Source organism: Diaphorina citri, unplaced genomic scaffold, assembly GCF_000475195.1.
Source record: "Diaphorina citri unplaced genomic scaffold, Diaci psyllid genome assembly version 1.1 scaffold987, whole genome shotgun sequence".
NCBI lineage: Eukaryota > Metazoa > Arthropoda > Insecta > Hemiptera > Psyllidae > Diaphorina > Diaphorina citri.
This window is the reverse complement of record NW_007378418.1, coordinates 59,319-69,337: the sequence shown is the minus strand read 5'-3', so window position 1 is coordinate 69,337 and position 10,019 is coordinate 59,319. Positions and strand designations below refer to the sequence as shown.

The window sequence follows — 10,019 nt, the reverse complement described above, 5'->3', positions numbered from 1 at the left end:
AAATTACACAACCAGAGTGGCCGAGCTTCAGCAAGGAGAATATTGGAAAATGCTGATGCAGGTTTCGGTCTTCCTGTTGATCAGTCAGCACACTGCATGCTCAATGTTCTGTGCTCCCTCAGAACTTTCAATGATGGAGCGAGGTGTTTTAGAGAGAGAGAGAGAGAGAGAGAGAGAGAGAGAGAGAGAGAGAGAGAGAGAGAGAGAGAGAGAGTTTTTTTTTTATTGAAAGTCATTTACAGAGGGAAACTATAACAACCAGAGTCCTTGCCCGAGAGAGGTTTGATACAGGTAACTGTAAAAATTATTAAGGTATAGGTAGTCCCGAAGTCGAAGAGAGAAGGAGGACAGAAAAATAGAAGCCAGCCGTTCCGAGAATTTACCATAAATTTCGCCCCGGGTGGGAATCGAATCCACGACCGAGTTCTTACAAGGCAGGCTAACTAGGCTAGCAAGGAAAATCTTTGTTTTGAGCGAAATAATACTTATCTACTTGTTCTTCGAAATAGTTAGGAGTAGGTACATCTTACTGACGCAAATAAGCTCACCAAGGCTGAAGGTATGTTAGAATTGTTAGATACATGGGTACGTGCCTATAATAAGTTATGCAACTGTTAAAATAATGAGACCACTCCTACATTTATTATATCTAGGTAATTCTTTATTTGATGACACGGCAGATAAATGAAACGATAATTGCCATGATCAGAAGTTCCGTGTTCCATTTGGTTTTGATTTGGACGGAGGGGCTCTACGGAAAAATATTCAAAATCAGCAAATTTGTATTGGAAGTTCCACCCCGCCCCTTGGAAAACTGGAAAAGTCAGCATTCAGCAAACACGAGTGTCAACGTGTCAAAAATAATGAGCACAACTTAATAGTAGGTTTCGTGTTATGTTACTTGTGCTGATATGGAGTGGGAAACAAAGGTCTGGAAAGCTAGGATATTCTGAGGATGACGTTTCGAACGGCATCACGTCACCAAATGGTCACTCGTTCAGATAGCAATACTACCAATTGCACACACTTGCATTCATATAGCTGCGCCGCTAGTCCGCTAGTTTTCGTGATGAAAATAGCTTGATGAAATCTCTGGATAATTGGGAACCTATTTTAAGAGAGACACATCCAAGGTGCATTTAAAACAGGTCTTATTGTTTCTAATTAAGACTACATTGAAATACACTCAACATAAGTGCATCCCACCCCGTTCCCCTAGTCTAATTGAAGTGGAGGGGGCATTCCCTAGGGATGTAAATGAATATGACAAGAGAACACCGGTGAATGCAGTGTTTACGTTTCTGACACTCTCAAGGCTGAAGATATGTCAGTGGAAACTATCATTGTGAAATTAGCCAGCTTAATTAGGTTGAAAGGTAGCGCGTCTCTTACACGGTAGACGCGCTAGGTCACGGGTTCGCTTCCCGTCCGGGGCGAACTTTATTGTAAACAGATAAGGCTCGTTCTCGGAACGGCTCGCTTTTTCCTATCCTATCTTTCTTCTTTCTTTTTGTACAAATGCCACATTTTTTGGTTTACATGTCATTTCCATAGTGTGAAAGATCTTGTTTGGGAAGGGAAAAATCTATTTACAAATCCAGTTCCAGAGAGAATCAAAAGTTTGCGTTCTGGTGAAAAAAAACAACCCATATATCCGTTTCCGATTTTTTAAAAAAATATCTAATCCAATCAACGGGATGTAAAATAATTTGTTTTAAGAAAATTGCCCAAGAAAACAGAAAATTGTCCAACCTAAACCAGTGACTCTGACAATTAGATATTGAATTTCTTCACAGGAAAAGTTTGGCGGACTACCTAATTGTAATTACTTTTGTAAATGAAAGGAAAAGAAATGATTTGAAAATATAAAAATTAATAACGAAAATAATGAATTCTTAAAAATTAATTACGTATACGTGAGGTGTATAACAGAAAAAATGTTTCAAAACTCAATTTCAATTGGTTATCTGAGTACAGTCACATCACATTTAGACTATAGGTTTTGGAAATCGTTTACAACACACCAGTGCCACCAAAGTTAAGTAACATCTAGCGCAACGTACAACGGGATGAGTGGCCATGTGAACAGGAGCTGGAGTACACTTACACTCGAGAGTGAGATTCAAGAGATGGACTGAACGAAAGCTTAAAATTTAGCAATATCAACAGTTTTGAAACATTTTTCATTTTCATACATTTTTTTTTCTTAGTCAGTCATTATTTTCAAACAACTCAAAAAAGAACAAAGCCGACAATTAATTATAATAATAAGCTTGGGTACGTATGTATAAGAGTAGAGTGTTACTGAGTACAGTAAATACTTGACTGTAATTATAATAAGCTAGATGGGCAAGTTGCACAATAATCCTAGTGCAGAATAGTAAAATCCTTATTGTCCTTTCGGTTACTATTTTCCCTCTTCTGAGTCTTATTTCCAATCTTTTAAAGGAAAATTCGGAATTTAACCACCAGGTGGCGTGGTGAAGCTTGTACTAAACCATTGGATATCCAAGATAGCGCATATCCTTATGAATTAGGTACTGATAGGTACGAAAACCTACCTAGTAAAGGAATAGCATTGAGCAGAAAAGAACCAGCCATAAAGCAATTCCCCTTATGGATGGTTCCTTTCTGCTGTAATTATAATAATAAGCTTGGGTACGTATGTATAAGAGTAGAGTGTTACTGAGTACAGTAAATACTTGACTGTAATTATAATAAGCTATGTAGATGGGCAAGTTGCACAATAATCCTAGTGCAGAATAATAAAATCCTATTGTCCTTTCGGTTACTATTTTCCCTCTTCTGAGTCTTATTTCCAATCTTTTAAAGGAAAATACGGAATTTAACCACCAGGTGGCGTGGTGAAGCTTGTACTAAACCATTGGAAATCCAAGATGGCGCATATCCATATGAATTAGGTACTGATAGGTACGAAAACCTACCTAGTAAAGGGACAGCATTGAGCAGAAAAGAACCAGCCATAAGAACCAGCCATGTTCTGTCTTATTGAAAAATAAAGTTAATTACCATTTTGAAAAAAAAAAAAAAAAAAAAGACAATTCCCGTTATGGATGGTTCCCTTCTGCTACTGTCCAAATATCCCTATTATTAAAATTAGGTACTGAATTAGGTACGAATACCTACCTAGTAAATACTCACCTCCAGCACCTGCCCTATTTGATTGATCTATGAGTGGTTGTACTATCCGCCGCCTTGCATTGATAAACCTGAAACATAAACAAGATATTGTGGAATTAAAACAAGGGTTGATTGATTGATTGGCAAATCTACGGGTAATACCTATGTATAAAACCCAAGAGTTCATTATGATTCACAAAGCTGGACATTTACTCAACAATCTACAAATTTCCGTTCCTGTGAACAGGGAATTACTTACTAATCCTCAAGGTTCAAGATGTGAGATGTGGAGAGTGGAGTAGCAGAATCTAGTTTTAAATGCCCATTGAAAGCTTTATGATGGCACAAGAAATTATATCGGAGGTAGATAGCAAGCTACCACAATTTTTTCCTTGAAAAATAATAATATGAAAAAAAAAAAAGGTTGGTACACATACTCGGGGAGCTCCCTGCTCAGAAATAGAAGCATGAATGTATAGAATACAAAGCTTGGAAAAGTATGAAAGCGTTGGTAAATGCAACTTGCTGTCAAAAACATAAGTGTTCCCATTGTGACCCGCAATAGAAATGTACACTTTTGTGTACAATGTGTTTTTCAAAATGATTTAGTATTCATACGAGAAAGATAAATCCCGCTATAGTCAACCCATTTGTTGGAGAATGCTTTCTCTACCCTCTCCACTTCGTCTTTCTTTTTGTACAAATGCCACATTTTTTGGTTTACATGTCATTTCCATAGTGTGAAAGATCTTGTTTGGGAAGGGAAAAATCTATTTGCAAATCCAGAGAGAATCAAAAGTTTTCGTCCTGGAAAAAAAACAACCCATATATCTATAATTTCCCATTTTAAAATATGGAACCCAATCAACGGGATGTAAAATAACTTATTTTTTACAATATTGCTCAAGAAAACAGAAAATTGTCCAACTTTTAAAAATCACTGACTCTGACTATTAGATATTGAATTTCTTCACAAGAAAAGTTTGGCGGACTACCTAATTACTTTTGTAAATGAAAGGAAAAGAAATGATTTGAAAATGTAAAAAATAATAACGAAAATAATGAATTCTTAAAAATTAATTACGTATACGTGAGGTGTATAACAGAAAAAATGTTTCAAAAACTCAATTTCAATTGGTTATCTGAGTACAGTCACATCACATTTAGACTATAGGTTTTGGAAATCGTTTACAATACACCAGTGCCACAAAAGTTAAGTAACGATGAATTCTTAAAAATTAATTACGTATACGTGAGGTGTATAACAGAAAAAATGTTTCAAAACTCAATTTCAATTGGTTATCTGAGTACCTACAGTCACATCACATTTAGACTATAGGTTTTGGAAATCGGTTACAACACACCAGTGCCACCAAAGTTAAGTAACATCTAGCGCAACGTACAACGGGATGAGTGACCATGTGAACAGGAGCTGGAGTACACTTACACTCGAGAGTGAGATTCAAGAGATGGACTGAACGAAAGCTTAAAATTTAGCAATATCAACAGTTTTGAAACATTTTTCATTTTCATACATTTTTTTTATTAGTCAGTCATTATTTTCAAACAACTCAAAAAAGAACAAAGCCGACTGAGATTCAAGAGATGGACTGAACGAAAGCTTAAAATTTAGCAATATCAACAGTTTTGAAACATTTTTCATTTTCATACATTTTTTTTCTTAGTCAGTCATTATTTTCAAACAACTCAAAAAACAAAGCCGACAATATTTTTCTTTTACATTCCTCTTTACACACATTTTATGAAAGGACAAGAAGTAAACAACAAAATAAAACAGACACCTACCTATCTAAAATGTGAAAATAGAAAAAGTAAACATTATTTTACAACAAAAAATATTTCCAAAACTAGGACATAATATGTACACTTGAAAGTTGAAAAATCAAATAAAGAAATTGCAAGTATTTTTTTGTATTTCATTTTACCTATGCACATTTTCACAAGATAAGATAATTTTATGTATAAGAAATATTTATAATTAATAATATTATTACAATAAATAAAATACGTATACCAAGTTGTGTACTGAGACAAATGCGGAAAGAAAACTTCGTATAAATCATTTCATAATTTAATTACAATCATATTAATTTAAATATTAAATTAATTTCTTTTCTTTTTTTACATCATTTTATTTTTATGGAGAAATAAAAATAATTATTTATAAAAAGACACAGGTATACACAAATATTTATAAAATAAAATACTTAAATATATCACTAAAAAAAATTATGCCCAGGTGTTGCTTTGTATCGTTTGACAAAGAGATATACACATAGTTTCGTTGATATTTTCATTAATTTCAGAATTTCACTCATAAAATCTTCCCAATAAACTTTGGTACCTACTTTTTGGAAAAACATATTGTTAGACAGTAGTTCAAATAATTTACTGAGGCTCAGGACCACAGCACCTAATGTGTGTGGCCCGTGTATAGTTCTAATTCTATTCCTTTCCTTTTAACAATCAACTTCTTTAATTATTGTGAAGTACTCGTATTTAACCAACAAGTTCCACCTACATCAAAGTTCAATAAAGTCGGTCTGTCTTTGTCAAAGATAAAAACAACACCAAAGTATAAGAATCACAGGGATGATAGGGTTTCCTCTATTCGTGGCGAAATCGATACGGCTTGCTTTTCCACAGCCGATTCAACTGGTACATAGGGTTGGATTTTAGCACAGCCTTACCTTAGAAGCGGCCTGGGCTAGGTTTTTGACCGGCTACTCGTATGGTTTAGCGGAGTAAACTCATACATGACCTGTTTTTAGCGGAGTAAACTCATAGTTAGGTACGTACAATTGTACATATAAGTAAGTAGGTGCTTAAAATTGACCGAAAATTTTGGGAGTAAACTCGTCCTTGTCCGGGTGTGTCGTGTTTTTTTGTTTTCCACTGAGAATCTCGACAATCTTACACCTACCCCTTTCAGTTCTTTCTCCCCATCAAGCAAAAACACTTCAACCCCTTGGAGTCACATAAACTTTCTTATCAAGACATCATTAAAGTCTTTCTTGGAGGGAGAGAGCAAAAGATTTAAATTAGTGACAGAAGCGTATTTTGCAATCTGTAATGAGAGAAAATGGCAATATTATTTTATATTTTCAATTTGGTTCTAATTTTACGACTCGAATATAAGTTTAACCTTCTCCACTTGTGTTCGGGAGTAATATGAGGAAGGGACATTTTTATGACCACAAGGGTCTCCATGGCAACCAGACTGTCCTCTGGTAAAGCTCTGAAGCTTGTGATAAATGTGTCCAATATTATACGATGGAATTGTGTAAAGCTTAACTCAGCTGGCTTTTAATCCAGCCTGCTTAGGAGGCTGAGGCAAGAGCTTGCACTTTTCAAAAACATTTCTCTCCCTTTCTCTTCTCATCCCCTGTAGGATTTTTTTATGGAGTAGCGACACATATGATGCTCTACTTTTCCTTTTCTTTTTTTCAAGTAAAAATAAGTATTTCAATAATTTTGTGTTATTCTATGTGTTCAAGTAGGTACATCATGTAAATACAATACCTACTTATAAAATCTTATAATAATAGTAGGTACCTATTAAGTTACAAAGCAGAAAGCTTTCAAAATGAAGAAGAGCACCCTGGTGGGTGTAAGGCCACCCATAAAGATTACCTACAGATATAGGTTCCCTAGTGCATAGATATACGAGAACATAGGATAGGTATACTCTCCTGGAGGAATAACCATTCCTTAAGAGATGGAACTTGGCTACCATGCTGAACATAATGAGGAATCGAACTCATAAATTATAATTAAGAGAGAGAGAGAGAGAGAGAGAGAGAGAGAGAAAAAAAAAAAAAGAAAGAAAACACAAAAAAAAAAAAAAAGAGAGAGAGAGAGAGAGAGAGAGAGAGAGAGAGAGAGAGAGAGAGAGAGAAACAGACAGATAGAGATGTATAAAAGTATGTAAAACCTACCAACCTAAAAGCACCTACTAGGTACCTACATAATAATTCCAAATAAATTTCAAGTAAATTGGTTCAGTAGAATAGTCTATCGTTCTAGGAACAGCTGGCTTTCTCCTACCTTGTCTTCCTTCAAAAACAAAACCAAAAAATACCAAGAAAGGCAGACGCACTACCAACTAAGCTAACTAGGCTGGCTTGGACACAGTTTTAAAGTGAAAGAGTGGCTCAAAAGTAAATCAAACTCACAGACACATGAACGAAATCAAATGAAATCTTCATAGATATTATTTTGACCAACACCCTCCGTCTCAGACAACAATTCCTCCTCCATTCCATTCTCATCTCGTCTGCATTTCAGCTGACCCTCCAAATCTTCAATCTGTTGGCGAAGTTGTTCAATCTCTGCCCTTGTTTCATTCAAGACGTCCAGTGTAGCATTTAAGTTGGAACAGAAAAAGTTGGTGGTAAAAATCCTCTTGTTAGTGGAGATGTCAAAACTACAAGCAAACGGCTACACCAAGTAGGTACACTTCATTTTCTATGCTGAATAATGTTTTCAAATAGTTCTCAGTTTGTCCGATAGAGCGCGCTCCATGTATTGTTTCCTAGTTCATGTTAGTGGAGATGGCAAATTCTCCATAGTGGAGATGGCTAGACTACTGAAAATAAATTAACACATTGTCTACCGTGTGATTTTTTTTCTTTTTTTTTTGTATCACATTGTTCGTTCTCGGAACGGCTGGCTTCCCTTTCTGTCTTCGTTCTCTTCAATTTCGTTAGCAGTAAGACCTTAGCAGTTACAGTTCCCTCTATAAAACCTCTTCAAAATAATATTAATAACTCTTGCGCTAAACTATTATCATTATTATTATTATTTCATTTTTTTTTTTTTTTCAAGAAACGTGGGCCAGATCTTACAATTATTATAAAAGAGTCTAGCAGCTCTAGCTGATGCCCGATTGTATGTATAGGCGAACACGTTTCAGTCTTATGAGAAATAATTATAGATGTTCATTTTGTACAAGACTTCAAACTTGTGATTAAATGAACACAGCGGGATTCCCGTATAGAACTTTACCGCTCTCTGCATCATTCATAAGCAAAGGAGCCACTAGTTGCTTACTGGGCATGTTATAGGATAGAATACCTGCCTATATCTTGTTTGTCTTGGTGGTTGAATACGACTAAAAAGTCGAATATATACCTTGTTTGCGAGCAACCTCCGTAACCGAGTGAGGCACTCCGGAAGTTCCGGGTTCGATTCCCGGTGGGGTCGAAGTTTTTTCGGCTCTGTGCTAGGAGTTGGTGGGTGCACTCAGGCTCGTGAGGACATAGGACTGAAAAGTCCCTTTACTCCAGCAAACACAGCGGGATTCCCGTATAGAACTTTACCGCTCTCTGCATCGTCCATAAGCAAAGGAGCCACTAGTTGCTTACTGGGCATGTTATAGGATAGAATACCTACCCTATATCTTGTTTGTCTTGGTGCTTGAATACGACTAAAAAGTCGAATATACCTTGTTTGTCTTGGTGCTTGAATACGACTAAAAAGTCGAATATACCTTGTTTGCGAGCAACCTCCGTAACAGAGTGAGGCACTCCGGAGGCCCTCGGTTCGATTCCCGGTGGGGTTGAAGTTTTTTCGGCTCTGTGCTTGGAGTTGGGGGGTGCACTCAGGCTCGTGAGGACAGTTGTTACGGTAATGCTGTGATATCCACAAAAGTTGTGAAAAGTTCTGCTTCACCACAAATAGTTTGTGAAAAGTTCTGCTTCACCACAAATAGTTTGTGAAAAGTTCTGCTTCACCACAAATAGTTTGAGCTTTGATTGATATCCCATTTTTCCTAATAACAGAGTATATCGCATTTCTCCTAGTAACAATAATAATAAGAATAGTGCTTATTTATACTGCTCGCATAGGACTGAAAAGTCCCTTTACTCCAGCAGTAGGCTACTACTATTATTGTGGTCAAATTCTCAAATTATATTGAGGATAAAATTCCATACCTCAGCTGGGATTGAACCCACGCCCTCCTGTTTACCAGGAAAAGAAGAGAATTAAGTAAATTTTGGGAGAGAGAAATTTTGGGAGAGCAGAAAGTAGATTGGTAGAGAGGAAACTGAAAGAACTTTTCGTATTTCACTTGAATGAACAGAAATACCTAGGTATCGAAGAAAAACACGAAAGTAGGTAACAGAAATTTTCGAAAACATTAAGTTAAACATATTCTTCTACCTCAGCTGAGCTCTCTGCTTGTAATTTGGGAAACATGAAATTCCCGAGGTAAAGAGGTAGGTATAAGCAAACAATATTACCTACCTACTTATACATAAATAGGTAAATATTTATGTATTTACCTATACTTACCTACATAGGTATAATAAACCTACTGGAGAATATTAGGTATTCACCCTCAAATAAGATCTGTGTTAGTAGCTTTAGATCGTCCAGAACTGTATATAGGCAGTTTTTTAGGAGGTATACATATAGGTATGTAGATGTAGGTAAGTGTCCTAGTGTCCCACTTATAATAACAAAGGTTTATTAAGGTAGGTAACTATAGGCCAATTTATGAGGAGATTTCGAACCAAAAAAGAGGAAGAAGTGTAACTTTTGTAACATCCTATTGCTATGTACCACTGTTTCAGTCCACAGACTGAAGTTGGAAAACAGAACGAAATTGAAATGGAACAAAAACCTCAGGTAAAAAAAAGAAGTACTTACGTTCATTATTTTCTTTTTTTTCCTATTTTTTAAATTTTGTATTCTGCTGCTCTGTGTTTGTATCCAACAGGATTTTTGCCATGGTACCTACTTTTTCCCTTTACATTTTCAAATGGGCAACTAATAGCTACTTGCAACTCACCGATGTAGGTAATACGTATAGATATTATATAGGTACAAAATTACGAGAAGGTAGGTTGGTA

At 35.9% G+C, this 10,019-nt stretch overlaps 1 long non-coding RNA gene across 1 annotated transcript in view; it reads right to left on the bottom strand.

The window, feature by feature from the left end:
- Positions 1-3,171: 3,171 nt before the first annotated feature.
- LOC113469205 overlaps positions 3,172-10,019 on the bottom strand; it is a 49,582-nt gene continuing 42,734 nt past the window's right edge. The window contains exon 2 of the long non-coding RNA XR_003392694.1: positions 3,172-3,230. This is a non-coding gene — a long non-coding RNA (uncharacterized LOC113469205). The remainder of the gene's footprint in view (positions 3,231-10,019) is intronic.